At 47.1% G+C, this 18,669-nt stretch overlaps 1 protein-coding gene across 1 annotated transcript in view; it reads left to right on the plus strand.

Moving 5' to 3' along the window:
* Positions 1–18,669, plus strand: part of MCPH1 (microcephalin 1) — a 229,912-nt gene that overhangs the window by 159,385 nt on the left and 51,858 nt on the right. The gene's annotated exons all lie outside the window — the stretch shown is intronic.

The raw sequence follows: 18,669 nt of genomic DNA on the forward strand, positions 1-18,669 counted from the left end.
GGATGGAAGGTCACACTTTCTTAAATCGTGGCAGGAATATCAGCTCCTGGGACTCGTGACAGTTGATCTGTTAAACAAAATATCCACCTCAATATTCCAAGTAAGAGATAACTGGACACATGAAGGGTCCATCAAATCACAAAACACAGAGAAATCAGAATTTAAGTAAGAGGATGGTGAGAAAGGAACACAGACTTCCTCTGCTATAGGTCAGGATTTGCTCAAATCCCATCATTTTGTGATTTTTATTTTTATTCATTTATTTGATCATTTATTCTTTACGGCATTAGCTAGATCAGCCCCACTCTGTGGGGGCTCGGACAGATCACCTCTCATTTTAAATTGAGCTCTACCATCCTTAATCTGTAAAATTCCAGGGTCGCACCAACTCCCAGGATTTTTTTGTTTCACGTATGTGGCTCAGTCGGTCCCCTGGGCGACTTCCTTCAATAACTAAAACTTAATACTTTCGGGATTAGCAATGTGCTGACCGGCCAGGGTGTCCACGGGGCAACACCCCGGCCTCTTTGCCAGGGTCTGAGTCTGTCTCAGCGCGCAGGATTTGTCCTCCCCGGCCAGCGGCAGCCTGTCTACACACTGACCGACGGACCCCCCGCACCCCCCGCCCGCCCCGTGAAAGTCACGGTCGGTCCCTATCACGCACGAGCAGCTTTCAGAGCATTCCAGAATTATGGTTTTTAACTCTTGGGTGCTTATGGAATTTGTGTGGTAGATTGTCTTCCCGGAATGTGTATTTTCAAGAGACCTAATTAGACCTTTCAAAACATCCCTCCTACGCATGGACTGGCTCCCAGGTTCCCTCTGGGGCTGAGGTTCTTAACCTGAGGTCCATGCACAGAATTCAAGGGGTCCGTGAACTTCAATGGAGAAAAATACATCTTCGTTCTTCACCAAACTGTAACTGAAATACGGCCCGTCCTATAACCGGGGCTCGGCCATGAGCGACCGTGGTCAGTACCCCTGGCTTTGTCCTCAATAGCAATTGTAGCTGGTTTTGTCATGAGACCTCAAGCCATCCCTTGGACTCAGCACTGCATCGTTGTCAGACTCGTCCCTGGATCTTGTTCCCTAACGTCCCAATAACGTGGCACATGTCCTTTCCTGAGAAGAGGGTCATGGACTCCTTGAGGCTTGCAGAGGGCCTGTGCTCAGGGAGAGACATAGGGCGGGAGAGGTGGTGGGCTTCGGCTGCGATTCTGAAGGAGGAGATTAGGGAAAATGCACCCACTCGGACGGCTAACCGGGCGGGGGACAGCGTGCAGGCTCGGAGGACAAGCCCGGTGGAGGCCTGAAGCCAGGGCCCCCGCCTACAAGGTGCTTCTCTCTGAAATGCCTTCTAGGACCAGTCATGGTCCTGGGTGCAGAGCAGTCATGTCCCTGAGCGTTCCTTTCTGCATCAGTGTGCTTTCTGCTCAGAGGGAAGCCCTCTTCCACCCTCAGCCGTTGCAAGCATGTGGTCATCCTGGGAACGGCCGGCGGACACGTAGGGTAGGCGACGTGCTAAGCATATCCTCCGTTTGGAGAGCACCTGCCTGCCCCGGGAGGGTGGGAAGAAGCCGCTGCGGAGACCCCTGCGCCCGGCCTCCGCGGGTCCTGGGCACGGGCATGATGTGCCGGAGCTCCCGACGGGAACGGCCCATAAACTAGGAGGGCGCAGGAGAGGGGCCTGGGCACAGGCAGGGCGGGGGGTCGCCTTCTGGCCCGTCGAGGCTGCACGGGCCTCGGGTCAGGAGCTTGCTGTGCTGCCGGCCGGAGTGCCGCGGGAGGGAGGCTGTGGTCGGGCAGAGGGCTTCCTACGGGGGCAGCGACATCTGGCCAGAAAGGACGTGCCTCTCGAAGCTGGCCCTGGGGTGGGCGAGGACGGCGTGCTCGAGGACTGGGCGCCCAGCTGCCCGGGACTGGACCCGTGTGTCCCCGAGCACCTGCAGCAGCCCTGCCGTAACTCGGGGCGCCGCCAGCAGGAGGCCCTGGAAGCAGGACGCAGATCCGGGTGGGACCTGCAGCCACGCAGGCCCTGCCCCAGGTCGGCCGAGGGACCACTCCTGCCCCAGCCCGGGGACGGCAGGCTGAGCCCGCCCCCCCCCCCCGCCCCAACTAGGAACCAGACTTGGCCGTGCTTCTCAGAACCCTCAACTGTTCATTTTCAAAGAGAATCCAGAGTTTCCCTCAGTGCCCTGCAGATAGGATTGCAAAGGCACATGAAACGACCAAGGGAGAAATGTTATTACAGCCTTCCCAAAAGCTGCCTTCCTGCCCAACCATTTTTTTTCCCCTGACATATTTGCCGGACAGCTGTGCATGGTACTATTTATTTTCTTAATAATGTTTGTTTTCTCCCCCATACTGTATGTCATCAGCTGAAATTTTGGAGGCTCCCATTTATTTTCTGTAGAGCTGCCTCAAGTCCTCCTTGCACTTTGCTATCACGAGGTAAATCCTGTGTGACGGCACCAAAATGCCCACGTTTACCTGCTCCTGGGAGAAGGAGGTCAGCCTTACGAAGAACAGAGATGGTGCTTCAGACTGGCCCGTGGGACAGAGGCTCTAACGTGTGCTTAATGCCAGAGGCTCTCCCAGTGTCGGTGGCCTCCCTGTCCCCTCCCGAAACGCATGTCCGTGTACGTGGAGATCCACTTCTGTCTGCATCATGGAATCTGACCTACCCCAACCTTCCAGGGGCCCCAGGTCACCCAGGGCAATCTCGGAGGCTCTCAGACGTTGGGCTCTGTTTGAGGGTCTCAGGAACCCTGGAGCCACAGCAGATGCCAGCTTTAGGACGGTGCAGAGTGGGGCAGCCCCCGAGCCATGATTGCCAAATAGGAACTGTGAGTACGCCCGAGTGACCTCCGCTGTGGTCTGGGGAGCCGGCTTAACATCCCGTCTGTAACTGGACCGTTAAATTGTTGGACAGATCAAGGGACAGAAGCGGGACCGGCAAGCCCAGGGAGAGGGGGGCACGTAGCTTTCGGAACGGTTAAAATCCCAGTAGGTGTACGTGTCAGATGTCTGCGCAGAGATGCCCATCCCCAACGGGAGAACACACGGTGGTGCTCAGAGCCCCAGAGGCACGTGGTCTCCCACAGGTCCTGAACCTTTGAGCCCGAGGCTCCTGCATCCTGCCTGCACAGGTCCTCCAGAGCCCGCCGTCTCCCAGAGCAGGCTCCTCTCCTCCCAGCCCTGTCTGCCGCCCAGGGGACATGGAGACTGGGCCAGGTGCCCTCAGCCAGCATGGCCTTAATTTCTGGAAAGTGCTATGGTGCTATAGGAGAGACTCGCAGAACTGAAACGCCCCAATAGATGAAGCTGGGGACACTCTGTTTCAGTGTTTGGCCATTTGTAGCCAGACAGGCACAGTCAAGACACACAGATGCCTGCCTGGCAAGCTGGAGCCGGAGGGGCTCTGGAGACATTTGTCCATCCCCTCCCTCCTCGCCCTGGCGTTTTAAAAATTGGCTACATAAAATCAGTCAACGTGTTTATGTACAATTCAACGTTCAATGCACAGGGAAGAGCATTAGAAAGTTCACTGGAGGGCAACCTGGGTGGCTCAGCGGTTTAGCGCCTGCCTTCGGCCCGGGGCGTGATCCCAGGGTCCCGGGATCGAGTCCTGAGTCAGGCTCCCTGCATGGGGCCTGCTTCTCCCTCTGCCTGTGTCTCTACCTCTCTCAATCTCTCTCTGTCTCTCTCTCTGTCTCTCTCTCTCTCTCTGTGTGTGTCTATGAATAAATAAAATCTTAAAAAAAAAAGTTCACTGGACAGAAAACTGTCATTGGAGAAAGTTATTTTTACTACTTTTATTCCCAAATTGGATATAGTAAGGACTGAGCTACAAAGGAAGCCACAACTGGAAGGAAGTGAAGGGCAGAAGGAGGGATAGGAAGGAAAGGAGGGAGTCACTATTTCAGCTTCCCCAAAGCAGGCTCCCCCTCTCTAGTGATTTCTTTGTAAGTCTCACAGAAGTCCTTTTCTACTCGATTTCGACATATGCTGAATGGAACCTGAACTACGGGTGGAGTCCAGAGCCATTTGCAAAAACTTTGGTGATGCCTCCCTCTCAAGCTGCTGGCCACATTGACCTACTATCAAGTCTTGAAGCTGGAAGGTGGAAAATGATCCCCAGTGATGAGATTTGGGAAAATAAAAACAAAAGTCCCCTTAAAGTTACCATAAAGAGAAGGAAAAGAAAAAAAAAAAAGTCTAACTGTGAACACACACACACATATCCCCATAACATTGGGAAATCTTGGAAGATAAGTCTTGCCCCCGTGAAAGACCTGGAGTCAAGGCTCGGTGAAGTGAGGTGGCAAGCCTCCCCTCCGCCCACCGGGTCTCTGGGTCTCAGGCCTCTCTCTGCCTGTCTGCTCCGTCAATGCTGACCAGTTTAAGGGGCAATATTCTATTACCCTGATTTTCACATGGCAAAGCTTTAACGTCTTTGGAGGGCCACTTCGTGCTGGCTGTGGCCTCTGTGCGGCACAAACACACATCCCCAGGGACAGGCTGCATCCCGCTGCCAGGGGCTTCTCGAGCTGGAGCACCTGGGGGAACACGTGGAGCCCAGCGAGCGCCCGCTCTGGTATCCTGGACCTCTGCCCTCCGTAAGCCGGGAAAGGCCTCTGAGAACCGCCCGCTTCAGTGCAGACTTAAAATCAAATTGTGTCAACTAGCTTAGGATGGAATCTCTGGAAATCCCACCGATGACCTAACTGCATCAGTTAAGCTTAATGTATACATTCTGGCTACATTCTCCGTTTCCTGGCTTTACCAATTTTTTTTTTCCTCCTTTCTTTGCCTCTTTAAGTTCCATCAGATGGAACAAATGGCATTCATAGCTACAAGAGGATGAATTACCTTGTAGAACGCACACAGTTCTGAGATGAGGTATGGTGCCTAGTTTAGCACAATTTCCTGTCCAATTAAATATAGATAACACGTGATATAAAGTAGCCGGCCCGTCATATTTACAGAACAAACCAAACGTCTGCGCCTTAGAACGGGGCATTGGCTGCATAGAGATCACCTTTGTGGAAGGTGAGGAAATGTGTATTTTGTTAAAATAAGGATCTGCCTGCCAGCGAAAGAGAAAAAGCCCTTTGCCAGATGTGTTTTCAGGCAATTTCCTTTCCTGGGAAACAGCCACTTCCCTTGTATTACCAGACCTGTTTTCATTCGCAGACAGAGTAAGGGCCAGGACCAAAGGGCAGAGGCCCAGATAGCATCAGCCCTGTGACAATGATCTGTCTTCTTGCCTCACCTCTGTTTGACAGAGGGCCGTAGGGGCTCTTGGTGGACAGGGTCATACTGATGGGAAAACCAGAGTTCGTCATAGGAGAAAAATCTCTTTCACGTGATGTCTCAGGTGGCTGTCATTCTTACTCAGCTTAGTTCAATTAAAAAAGGTACCAAATACTCATTCATTGTAGCTGATCAGAGCATTTGCTATGAAATGACATCTGAAAGAGAGCACAGATTGTTTTTTAAAGGAACTTATAACATTCTGAATCTTTCGTAGTTTGTTACTGCCGTGAACCAGCCTAGTGCCTGCTAAAGAATGCTTGGTTTTTAAAGCCACGTTGTCTATCCTATGTGGCTTTAAAGATAGAAAAGAAAAAGCTTTTTATTTGTTAGAAACTTGGAAATTATCCAAGTCACTATTTTTTTAAAGATTTCATCATACATTCCCTGAATTTTTAGGGATATTTTAGTTTATGTAATTCTCCTGTTATATAAAGTTATCTCAAATGATGTTTGATTTTAAAATATTTTCATTCTTTGATATTTTCATGGAGTATTTTATCTTCCCATCAAAAAAGAAAAAAAAAAGCCCAAAAGGTCAAGATACAAGTCAAAACTTTAAAAAGGCAGTTGGTGAAATTCTAAAACAGTAGATGAGTGCGTTAGCCTGATAATATTTCTGCCAGTAATTCTGTGTCCTGTTTTCTTCCCATAGGGAAAAAAAAATTGCTACATTTTCTTTCAGTAGGCTGATGTTGATGATTACTGTTATACCCATGACCAGTATAAAGTTAATAGAATCTTTCCTTTGACTAACACAATGGTTCAGGAGAGATTTTGAGGTGGGCTTATAATTTTACATTAAATGCTCCTAAATTTGTTTAAATAAGGTTTTAGAGAATTCAGATTCTTTGCTCATGGAAAATGTGCCCAGTCTGTCATAACCATTCCACTAAAGGACTATATAAATTTCTCTCAGAATTAATTTTCCTTTGGAGTGGCTTAATGCCATCTCGATTAATCCTTGTTTAATCTAAGTTTATAAAATTCTTGTCTTGATTATGAGAAACCTTTTAAAATAAGAGATAAAAATGTCATATGTGCTATTTACATGAAGATATATTACCTCTCTTGGTTATAGGTTAACATAAATAAATTTGCTTATGTCAGAGAAGTAAAATAATAAAAGCACATGACCCCCTTTTGGTATTCATGTCTGCCTGACTGACTTGATATAAAAAAGAATCTTCCTGTGGGAAATTAGGCTTGATTATGGACTTACATGTATAAAAACTCATTTTTTAAGAATTATATATAGCTTCTCAAGAATTACATTAGAAATATAACAAATAGTTATGCATAAAAGGAAGCAATGTTTGCATTCAAGTGCATAAAAATACCCTATGCCATCCTCATTCCTTGGTCAACTCAAGTATGGTCGTCAACTGATGATTTAAGTCTTTCCTAATAATATGATATGTATATGCTCCCCTTTTTCTCTTAAACCCTACCTCAATTTCTTTGGCGCTCTATTAATATTAAACTGAACTTCCCAAAGTGTTTTATTTTAAGGAAAGTATCTAAATTCAAGCAAAGATGGATACAAAAGAAAAAAAAATAAAGTAAACTGTACAAAGCCTGTAAAGAGAGGACATGGATAGTGGCATTAAGGTGCCTAGTTCCTGGCATCTGTTTCTAAAAAGTCCTAACACTCTTCTAGCAGGGTATTTGCAGAAAAAAGAAAAAAATGTGTACTTCCCCCCCCCAAATTGTGATGCATATTTCAGTGATTTTTTTAATTAGTAGGTCAAAAAGCCTTGCTTGACTGTAATAAAAATTAAGACAGAAAACCTGCTAGAGATGGTACCTATGTGGCAGTGCAATGATCACCTCCACTTGTAATACTCACCCGCCCCCTCTGCTGGCCTCATAACAGATGACAGGCAGGACCATCCGTGTCTTATCCTCATGGTTAATAGAAATGACATGCAATTTAGGACATAAATCAGTAGCAGTTAATATACAATGCGGAATGCTTTCACTGTGGTTTGGGTGCAAGGGAACACCACACCATATGCAGAAGTTAAACACCTATGTTACACGTGTGTCTGTGTGTTGTGTGCATGCACAGCCGGCGAAAAATATTTTTAAGCATTTGTTTATCCCATGCAGAGCCAGTAGCTTCTGGTGATCGGGTTACTACCCAAGTGAGTTCAGCAAGGGCTATTGCAACAGTCAAAAAACCTAGAGTTTTGTGCTGTCTGTCTGTGGAAGGGGCAAGTTTAGAGACCCGATCCTTGCAGCGGGTTTTCTACAGTCTAGTGAGGTAGATCCACGCTCTGGCACCCAGGGACAGTGCTGTGACCCCCGCGCCGTGGTTCTGGGTCGTGCGGAGCAGGAGCACTGCTCAGGAAGCTCCTGAGTACAGCTGATGCAGTCGGAGTCAACAGCCAGGAGTACTACCGATGACTGTCTAGAGGCAGATGTTTAGCTTGTTTGGAAAGAACCTTCTCGTCCCTCCACAAGTGAGGGGAATGACATTTCAGGCTGCGAAGGAGCATGTGTACTAAGTAGGAGACCACGGAACCCAAGTGGAATTACGTAATTCTGCAGAGTGCAGGGAAGGCGTGAATCTGGAGATGCCATCCACAACCAGCTCCCCGGGTTTGGACTTTGCCCTGAGGCAACCTGAAGCCAAGGGAGTGTTTTCCAGAGGGAACCAACTACTCTGATTTCCCCCCTGCAGTGCTGTGTTGGGGAGAGGCCGGGAGAGAGTGAGAAGAAACCGCACAGGCATGCAGCTCCGAGGTCATGGAGCCTGAACTGGAGCATCACCAGGGAGCTCCAGGAGACTTAAGAGGGACAATCAGTAGAACTTCTACATCAGTGGGCTATGGGGATTCTGGGAGTGGCATTGATGTGGCTTTGGGGTTGACTCTTCCACTTAAAACAATTAAAAATCCTGGATAAAATAATCTAGAAACCACTTAAAAGGCATTGATGAAATGACAAAATAATAGAAAATAGCAGGCCCAAATTTAAGTGGCTTTTCAGGGCCCAGGAGGGTGAGGAGAGGAGACAGAGGCCCCACCAGTGGTGAGTTTGAGAGACACCCCACCCCCACCCCATGAAGGTGGGGCCCCATAGGGCTCTACCTGCAGTGCCTGGAGCAGAAGTCCACCTGTCCGTGGTGCCTGACATTAGCTGGCACCAGGGTGGCGCCCATCCCTGAGGATCACAAGTGCAAGAGCACCCTTCTAGTTTTATAGACCAAATTGGGTGGTTGGAAGAAAAGAAACTCAAATCATGCTGAATTTTTCTAAAGTGGTCCCCAGGCTAGTGCTACCAACCCCACCCCACCACCCTCAGGCCCCCAGTTTTGTGTCAAATGTGAATCTTTTCCAAAAGAATGCATCATAAGTCTCAAAAGATTCTTAGATAAAAATGAGTAACTCATAAGAATGAATGAACATGTTAAGACATAGACTCACATGCAAAAGTCAGCAGAAAAAAGAAATGGCCCAAACAGACTGGCAAGAACTTTAGTTTCTTCAGGCCACCATAAACAAAGTGCCACAAACCGGGGAGCCTAAAACAGCAGAAATGCATTGTCTCACAGCACTGGCAGCTAGAAGTGTGGAAAGCAGGTGTTGGCACACTCCCTCTGCAGCCTGTGTGGGAACCTTCCTTGCCTCTGCATAGCTTCTGGTGGTTTGCTGATGGTCCTTGGCATTAGTTAGTTTACAACCACATAGCCCCACCCTCTGCCTCCTTCCTCATCACAAGCCACTCTTCTGTGGGTGTCCTCATGTCTTTGTGTGCCTCTCTTCCTATGACAGCACCAGTCATGCTGATTTAGGAACCCACCCTACTCCATTATGACCTCGGCTTAACTAGTTCCATCTGCAACAATCCTGTTTCCAAAGGTACTGAAGGTTAAGATTTATATCTTGGGGCAGGAGGGCACAGTTCAACCCCTAACACTTATCATGCTTAGGGATCTAAGATTGTGAAAACACAAGGCCATAACACTAAAGAAGAAAAAAATCTAGTAGGCTTAAAAAGGAAGCCTAATGAAATTAAAAAAAAAAAATACGTAATCTTTGAAAGTCATAGTTTAAAGATCAAAAAGATTAGATGCATCTAAAGATGTGAAAAGAGACTCCTGAGTTGAAAGATAAGTCAGAGGAATCCATCTGAGATTACAGAGAGACAAGGAGGCAGGCACTGAGAAAGGATGTGAGGGATCTGGAGGGCGGAATTTCAGGAGGAGCCGAGGAGACAACACAGCCGGCAGTTTTGCAGAATTTCCCCCAAAACAATGAAGGACACGTTGCTACAGATTCAAAAAAAAACCCAATGAATGACCAACTGGGTAAAGACAAGACTAGATAGAGGAGTGAGAGGGAAGAGTCAAGAGCCAAGGTGGCTGCACGATGAGACATGGGAGCCTAGGGCGGGAGGCAGGTGGTGGGGAGGTGATGGGGGAGATGATGAATGCACCTTCGTGCATGTTCAGTCGCAATGGGTTATGAAACATCCAGGCAAAGTTCTCCTGTTAACTCTGCGGGTCTGAAGCTTGAGAGACTGATTTGAGCTGGGAGCAGCAGAGACCTATTTTCATGTTTTGTTAAGTAACAGTATTAAATAACATAGGAAAATAATGAAAAACAACAGCTACGTAAATTGCATAAATATTAGCAATCTCGGTTTTTCTAGATAAAGTTAAATAGCGGAGTGTTGTCATCAGCCTTGACCCTTGAGCACAGCTCCACTGGTGCAGGTTCTGTGGATTCTGGTTCACAGAATTGTCCTGTTCTCTAGATTTTTGCTCCAGAGGAGATAGAGAGTAAATAAAGAAGACCCAGGCTGGTCTGTAAACCATGACTTCGTAGTGTCTCTGAGTTGCTGCAAATGATTAAAGTAGAATCCAAAAGATATAATTACTCACAAGATAACTTTTGATAAATTTATCATTTCTTTGAGGGCTCTTTGCTATGGTTGAATTGTGAATATCTAAATATTCATACACAGAAGTCCTAACTCCCAGGACCTCAGAATCAGGACTTCTTTGGAAATGGGATCATTGGAAATATAATTTGTCACACTTTATGTTCGTTGAATTACATGAGTGATTCCACACTGTAGAGGGTGGGCCCTAATCTAATATGACTGGCATCCTCATAAAAAAAGGGGTGATGTGGACACAGCCACCTACACACACCAGGAGGACACCAAGTGAAGGTGAAGGCTGAGATGAGGCTGATGCTTCTGTGAGCCGAGAACCACCAGAAACCGCCAGAAGCTGGGGGCAAGGGGGTGCCTGGAGCACATTGTCACTCACGGCCTCAGAAGGAACCAGCCTGGGGACACTTTCATCTTAGACTTCCAGCCTCCAGAGCTGGGACAGAACACGTTTTGGTTGTTGGAGCCACTCAGCGTGCGGCACTTTGTTACAGCTGCCCCGAAAACTAATACGGCTTCCCCCAAAATTAACGTTAGCAAGGGAATGAAAATATGTCACTGCCTTGCAGCCTCCACCAAACACCGTGACTGTTTAGTTGTGTGCTCTTTAGCAACACTTACTCTGCCCTTCCTATTCCAAACACGTTTGGAACTTCTCTTGGATGATCGCTGTAAGCCAAGGGCTTGCATTTGATCATCTCCCATGAGAATGCAGCTCCCTTCCTTAAGGGCAGAATGAAGTGCAGTGCGCCTCCCAAACTGCAGGGTCGTGTTAGGTCTAGCAAGTGACTGAAGACCCTACTATAATATTATAACCCTGTGGGTTTTCAGTCGCTTCCTCTTATTCAGTTCAACGAATGAAAGACACGTACTAGATGTAGAAGAAACGCAAATTAAGGAATTATCAGTAACCCTGTAGTCTAGCATGAGCTGGTGAGGATTCTCGTTAATCTCCTCCACAGAACCTAAGTGATCCAGAGTCCAATGAATCCAGATGTCTATCTTCCACTTGCCTCTAAAGTAGCTCCAAAAAAAAAAGTCAGACCAGCCCTAGATTGGGTGTCGTGGAGAACAGGTTCTCCTTTGCGTGTGTGCCCTCCCGTGAGGCAGCAAAATAGCTCCTCTATTTCTGAATTGGAAATGGGGGCTTTGCCTGCCTCACTCACCCACTGTGTAGATCAGAAGTGGTCTCTCCTTTGACCAACAGCTAAAAATACCACCCTGGCATTGTTTCCCAGACGCTCGGCTGCCCCGGTAAACATTTGGTCCATAATCTTTGAGAAGAATAAGTTTGATCCACTGTGAAGGCTCACGGGAGAGGGAAATGGGTGGACATTCTTTCTGGAACTGGTATTTCTAGGAAAACACTCAGCCAGAACTTGCAGCTGTTCGCTATCCAATATCAATTCTAAACAACATTTTAGTTGGCAAAAGAAAAGTGAGAAAACAATAAGGCTTGAAGCCTAAAACTTTGGGAAACCCCTTTCCATAATGTGCTTATTTAGGGCTTAAAAATATGCCTGTTTTCAGAACATGAGAGCTAATATCCAACTTTTCTAGGCCTGTTTGGTTTTCTTTTCTTTTTTCTTTTCTTTTCTTCTTCTTCTTCTTTTTTTTTAAGGATACATTTAAAATGTTTTAATGATTAAAAGAAAAAAATATTTGTTGACCATTAATCTAAACCTCACTATGTAATTGGGTTTTTTTCCTCTTTTTTCAGACTAGACTATTTCATTACTACCAAAATACCAGTAGATTAGAGAACATAGAATAGAATCAAATGTAAACTGGCCAGCAGTCACAGTTCTGCGTGCAAGGTGTAGCTTTGGACATCTGTAACTCAGGGATGGGGTCTGACCATTTCGACAGCTGTGTTATCCACACAGGAGAGTTCAGGGTGAGCAGACCCATCTGAAAGCTTCTTGGTGACAAACAGGCCCCTTCAGGGCTGGAGCAGATGCACCGCTTCTCAAAAGAAGCCGGGCCAATCAACACGAAAGATGAGTGATGCCTTGTATGACTCAGAGTCAGATGCTGGTCCCAGCAGTGCTAGCTCTAGCTCCTATATGACATTGGTTAAATGTTGGGAATACAGTTTGATTTCTCTACCCCACAGACTTGATTATTCCTGGAGCCTCTTCACAGGGCAGAGCCCATGGTTTTTATGCTGGCCCAGAGATCCTAGTGGTGGGCCAGCACTCAAAGAGCAAAGATGGGGCCTAGGTCATCAGGTCTGGATGTTTCAAACCAAGATGGAATTCCAAGGCTCTACTGGCCCCAAGGGTGTCTCAGAACACTAGGAACTACCCCAAATGGGACAACCTCCAAGGGTAGGAGAACCTCTTCCATTTCCTTCAAACCCGCCTGATCTGCCTCTTCCATATCAACCTTAACTACCTGCAGCCTCTTCTCTCTCCATCTGTTACTTGACAACATTCCTGACAGGGTTATCTGGAGAATTCGGTGATGTTGGCAAAGCCCTGAACACAGCATCCGTTGCGTAGGTTAGTGCCCTTCCTTGCTCCCACTCTCCATGTGACTCATTATCAAAGAAAGATTGCTTTATTGAATGATTTTAGATCCATCTCCTGAAGAAATAAATGATAGCAGTCATCCCCCCACTGGATCTTACTTCAGGTGTTGAAAACCATCGGTCCTCACAATGTCAGAACTGACCTGCCACCCTCTGATTCAGCCCTGTCCATCAGAAAGTGAAGCGTTTTTCTTGGGCTTCTTTATGAGAAGTGCTATGTGTATAATTATTAGGTAGAGTTTTGGACATTTTGTTCATACTTTTGTTGTTATTGCAGGCTTTAAATTGACCCTGTAATTTAATGCTTGATTGTATATGTTAAGTGGTCTGCAGGTTATCCTGAGAAAATAAGATAATGAGATGGTTTTAGAAAAATAAGGCAAATATGCAAAGGACAACCAATAACTCTTTATGTCTGCAAAGCAGGTGTCACCAGCGATCACAGCCAGGATCCTTAATTATCCAAGTGAGGGAAACTGATGCATTCTGGTTTATGTAGAAATGGAATTGATTGAAGATACTGGGTAGCTCAAAAAATAATAATGATGCTACTTAGCTAAAGCCACATTCATAATTCCCACAGACAGTTGGGCTGGTGAGGTGTTACTTCCCCCCAACCCCAAACCAGCAGGAGCCAGTTTTGCAGCCAGCACCACCAACCTTGACCAAACCCGCCAAAGAGCATTGCATTGGATTTTAGTCCCTAGATTCCCTGTGCTCTAGCAGCCAAGTGAGCTGGCACAGTGAGAATCGGGCATTGGCAGACCCCGTGGTGGGAACGCGGCTCTGCATCCCACCAAGACCGATAAGGTAAGGATTGTTTCAGCAAACAACAGGGCCTTGGGTGCCAGCCAACGACAGAAATCTCCCCTATCCTGCTGAAATCCTGTGACATTGGCCAATACTTCTCTTCATAAATTGACCCCAATTCAACCATTAACAGGTGTTAAGTCAAGCGATAACACTTTCTGGATCCAGCTTGTGGCCCTTTCTTACATTAAACTAAAAGGATCTTACATTAAACTAAAAGCCACATTACCTGAGTGGCTCAGCAGTTGAGCGTCTGCCTTCGGCTCAGGGCATGATCCTGGGATCCAGGATCGAGTCCCACATTGGGCTCCTTGCGGGGAGCCTGCTTCTCCCTCTGCTTGTGTCTCTGCCTCTCTCTCTCTCTCTCTGTGTGTGTGTGTGTCTCTCATGAATAAATAAAATCTTTTTAAAAAAATAATAAAAAATAAACTAAAAGGATCTCAGAGTTGGAGAGAGAAAGAGCCTTCATTCACAGATGATGAAGCAAAGTGGTGGGATGGCTCATGACTTCCCAGGGGCCACCGTGCTACTTAGCATATCACACAAACACAGGCTTCTAGTTCTTATTCCTACAGATACATACTATGCACCTGCAACACTCCTGTACGTTGAGTGTTAGGGACCCACAACCATTAAGTGCGGCTGACTTTTGAAGAACAATGGTGTGAACTCTGCAGGTCCTCTTATCTGTGGATTTTTTTCAACAAGTACCATACTGTGAATGTATTTTTTCTTCCTTATGATTTCCTTAATAACATTTTCTTTTTTTCTGGCTTACTCTATCGTAAGAAGAAAGTATATAATACATATAACATACAGCATTTATGCTCATGAGCTGTTAACGCTATCACCAAGGCTTCTGGTCCACAGTAGCCTATTAGTTAAGTTTTTGGAGAATCAAACGTTATATGCAGATTTTGGAAGGCACAGCAGTCAGTGGGTGCTCCTAACTCTCATTGTTCATCGTTCAGCCATGTATTTCTTTTTTAATGGGGGATGGACTTGGATTTGCTGCTAGTCTCTCTTTGTTATTCTGAAACTCGATGCCCTTGTCCTATTTGTAACAGTGGAACCAAGAAAAGCAGTTGAACTTTACATGTGAATATAACCAAGAGGAGCACAAGTTAGGGATGAAAGCAATCGTTCCCTGTCCTTGCCTTGGTTTGGTTTTTGACCATTGGCATGTAATTTAAACATTAGGATCTCATGTGAAAACGGAACAGTATCTTCTGATGGTTCTTACTAGACATTCTTACAAGAAAGTTAGTTATGTGAAGAAAACACCCCGAATTATGTGTGATTCAGTGTTTATTATCTGATTTTTGATAGTTTTGGATAAATCTTAAATTATGTTGGAATTTTCCTGCACGGGGCAGCATCGGCTTGTGCTGTGATTCATGCCTACGTTGGGAAGCCTCCGACCCGGGCTTAGCAGTTGGCTGGATGCGGAGGTGCAGTGTGACGCGGGGCTGAGTGGGAGCCAGGAGCTGCAGGTTCGCATGTCTCCACCGTCCCCTCCGACGTCGGCGTGGCAGCCGTTGCTCACTGTGTATGGGAAGCACTTGGAACCGTCCTCCGCGTGCCTTCAGGGGCTTCTGTAGATGCTCAGGGTTACAGTGGTGGTGAACCAGCTACCTCACCTGCATTAGCTCTTCCCAGCCGCCTACTGAGTCTTCGGTGAAACCCCATTTCACTGTTGAAGAACCTGAAATTCAGTGACATGAACTGACCTTGCAGAGCCAGAATCCAAACCCAAGTCTGACTCCAGAGCAAATAAGCAACCCGTCCGAGTAGTTACTTCCTTAGCCTCAGATGCTCACAATTGGATTACTCACAGTCCCCGGTCAGGACGTGCACTTCTCCAGTGCTCCGAGCATGGCCTTCTTTCATCATTGGATTTGTTTGTTTATTTGTTTGTTTTTTAAGACAGATTCTCAGCACTCGGCACTCAGCATGGGGGCTAGAGCACTCATGCCTCACCTCTGTCCCTGTGTTCTGTGCTGCCCGCAGCCCTGCCCTCTCTCATCCAGGACACTGCTGTCTGCCATCCTTGACCTTTGGGCCCTTCCAGCAGTGTGGCTCTCTGCAGCCCTGCACTTGTCTACTGTGTCCCTGTCACAAACCCTGTGATTCTAAGAAAGCGTGTGGCACCTCCCGTCTCTGTGGCATTCGTGCCTACTGGTCTTTCTTAGAGTCTTCGAGTCTTCAGCCCACGTGAGCTTCTCTATTCCCAAAGCGTGCCCCCAACCCTTCAGGCCCAACTGTTTTCCCATAAAGTGCTTTCCCATGAAGCTTTCTCTGAGGACCATGATCCTTGAGGAGAAGTCTCTTTCTGCTCTTTACTCTCTAGGCATTCGGGTATTCGTCGAACTGAAGTTGAGCCGTTGGCCTAAGCGGTCGCATTCTGTAGTGAATGAAAACTCCTTCACAGAAATGTCACACTTCGTCTTGGCACACACCCCACCCTCCCTAGCACGATGCCCAGCTGTAACACTAATGCTACAGAACTGGAATGTCAGGGAGGAAGGACCTCTCCAGTTCATCTGAGATGTGAATCTTTCCTCTTCCTACTGTTTGTATTCCTACGGCAATCTAGGGTTTAGTAAACCTAAAACATTAGAAGTTAGTGCAAACAGAATCAGCCACAAAAATAGTTCAATGGATTTAGAAGGAGATGTAGCAGATGGAGGTTATTGTGAAAAAGACTAATCCTTTTTTATTATAATCCCTCTGTATCCCAGTCCTTTTGCATGCATGTCCTGACACATTCCCCATCTACAGTAACTCTCCACCAGAACACAGCTGGTTCCAGGCCATGCTCTTTCAGACCATTGTAACCGGGGTTATCTTACAAGGCATCACTCTGCATTGGCCGCAGCTTCACTTAATCCTTTCCAGAATTTGATAATACACAGAGTAGTCTGTATTGACTTTTTTTTTTTATTTTATTTATCTATTCATGAGAGACACAGAGAGAGGCAGAGACACAGGCAGAGGGAGAAGCAGGCTCCATGCAGGGAGCCCAATGTGGGACTCGATCCCAGGACCCCAGGATCACGACCTAAGCCAAAGGCAGACACTCAACCACTGAGCCACCCAGGCGTCCCAGTTTGTATTGACTTTTTAAAGGGACTTTTACAATAAGATTTTCCTGTCCTGCTGGCATTTTCCAAATACAGTGATATCCTGACAAGATGTAGCCATTTTTGGCTATCAACACAGTTCTGCTGAACAGGTGGGGTCAGCCGAGTTCCCCAGGTACACGGTTACCCCATATTTGATGAACAGATAGAAAAATGGAGGCAATTTCAGAAGTTTCCAAGAATCTGAAAGTCCAAATAAAATGTAAGGAACTTTTTGAGTCTAATTGGCAGATCTGATCAATGGGGCCACAGGAATCAGTAGATAAAACCCCTCCTCCAGCCCATTTCCAGCCCATTTCCAGCATTCCTGGCCACACAGGCGGAGCGACATTTCATGTGTGTAAACTGTCCTGCAGCAGCTCTGATCCGATTATTGGAGGTGAAGCTCCAGGGCTCCAGGATTTTCACCCTAGTAGAACGCAGCGCTGTGTTCGGAAGGTTCCTATGGTCAATAAATGTCTCATCGGCAAGGCAAAGAGAGCTCTTCTCCATGACTGGGACTCCATGGGGACAGACCGTGTGGGTGTCGCTAGCGCAGACCCAGGATAAGCGACATGTGGGGCAGGGGCTATGTCCACCCACAGCAGTGCGTCCTGCAATTGTCCCGTGAGTTTCCTGTTTAAGTGAGACGGTTTGGGCGAATGCTGTCGGGAAGTGGAATCTGACGGTGGCCACCACAGCTGGAAGTATGACCCAGCGGGGCCACAGCTGTCCCAGCGCCTCTCCCCTGGACGCGGGCTCGTCCTGGTGCACGTTGCAGCTCCAGAGCCTCTGACTACCCATGTCTTCCACCCCAACTTTACACATTAAGACACCTGAATAAGATGCTCTGGAAGCGTCTCCTGCCCCTCTCCCCCAGGTGTGCCTTTCTGAACGTCACAAAAATAAGAGATTGTGGTAATTTTTTTTTGCTTTTATCAAAATCTGTGTGTGACGGCGAGCTTTACTTTGACCTCACTCATCCTGCCTGGATTCCCATGCACACTTAATTGCCCCCCCCCTTCTCTGTCACTCACTAAAAGAGAAATTACATTTAACTACTGTTTTCTCCTCTTTTATGAAATAAAGCCTGGCAGCTTTACACCTTGTCTAGAGCTTATTCTTTATGACCAATCATGTCGTGGGACTGCAGAACAGATTTTTTGGGGAAAAAACAAACAGTACCTTCAGTTTCCATAAATAAAAGCCAGCCAACCATGCGATAAAGGCATGAGGTTTCTGTTGCATGGCTTGATGTGAACACTAGTTCACTCGTACGTTAACTCTAAAAGTCTTCCTGAAGCCAAACAAAGGCATCCTTTTTTTTAAAACAAAGGGTTGGGCAATAATACACCTGGGACCCACTAACTTTCTCAAGCCACCCTGCGAAGCCCAAACATTCTCTGTGCCCTCTGCTGGCCTCTAAAGGTGGAACCCCAAGACTGCCCATCGTCACTGGGATTTCCTTGCTAGAACCCCCGCCCCCAGCCTGCGTGCTCTTGGTGGTAAATTATCTCCACGTGCAGAGACCCCCAGACATGGATGGCTCTGAGGCCGAGGAGTCCCGCTGCCTTTGCCAGATTTATCCTTGGCCTCGATCCATAATGGAGTGCTCATGGTTTCCTGTGCTGCCCTGGACTCTCCTTGTGTCCCCTTGCGTCGTTCCCTGGGCCGCGGCCCGTGGTGTGTGCTGCTGTGGTACAAGCAGGCTTGCACATCTCCGAGGGTGGTCTGAGTTATAGAGGCCAGGAGTCTCTACAATGTGATGAGTTTATTGAGATTAATCTGGCAGTCCTGCTCAGGACGGGGTGAAGGGGTAAACGAGATTTGGAAATGTGCCTTCCGAATGTCATCGTTGGCTTTGGTCAACGTAGCACACCTTGCTTCTCACACAGGCCTCCTGTCCCAGAGGCACCGTGACGGGAAATCCCTTGTGGTGGCTGGCGCCCGACAGAAACACTCCCTCTGGCAGCGTGAGGGCCA

Source organism: Nyctereutes procyonoides, unplaced genomic scaffold (assembly GCF_905146905.1).
Source record: "Nyctereutes procyonoides isolate TBG_1078 unplaced genomic scaffold, NYPRO_anot_genome, whole genome shotgun sequence".
NCBI classification, from domain to species: domain Eukaryota; kingdom Metazoa; phylum Chordata; class Mammalia; order Carnivora; family Canidae; genus Nyctereutes; species Nyctereutes procyonoides.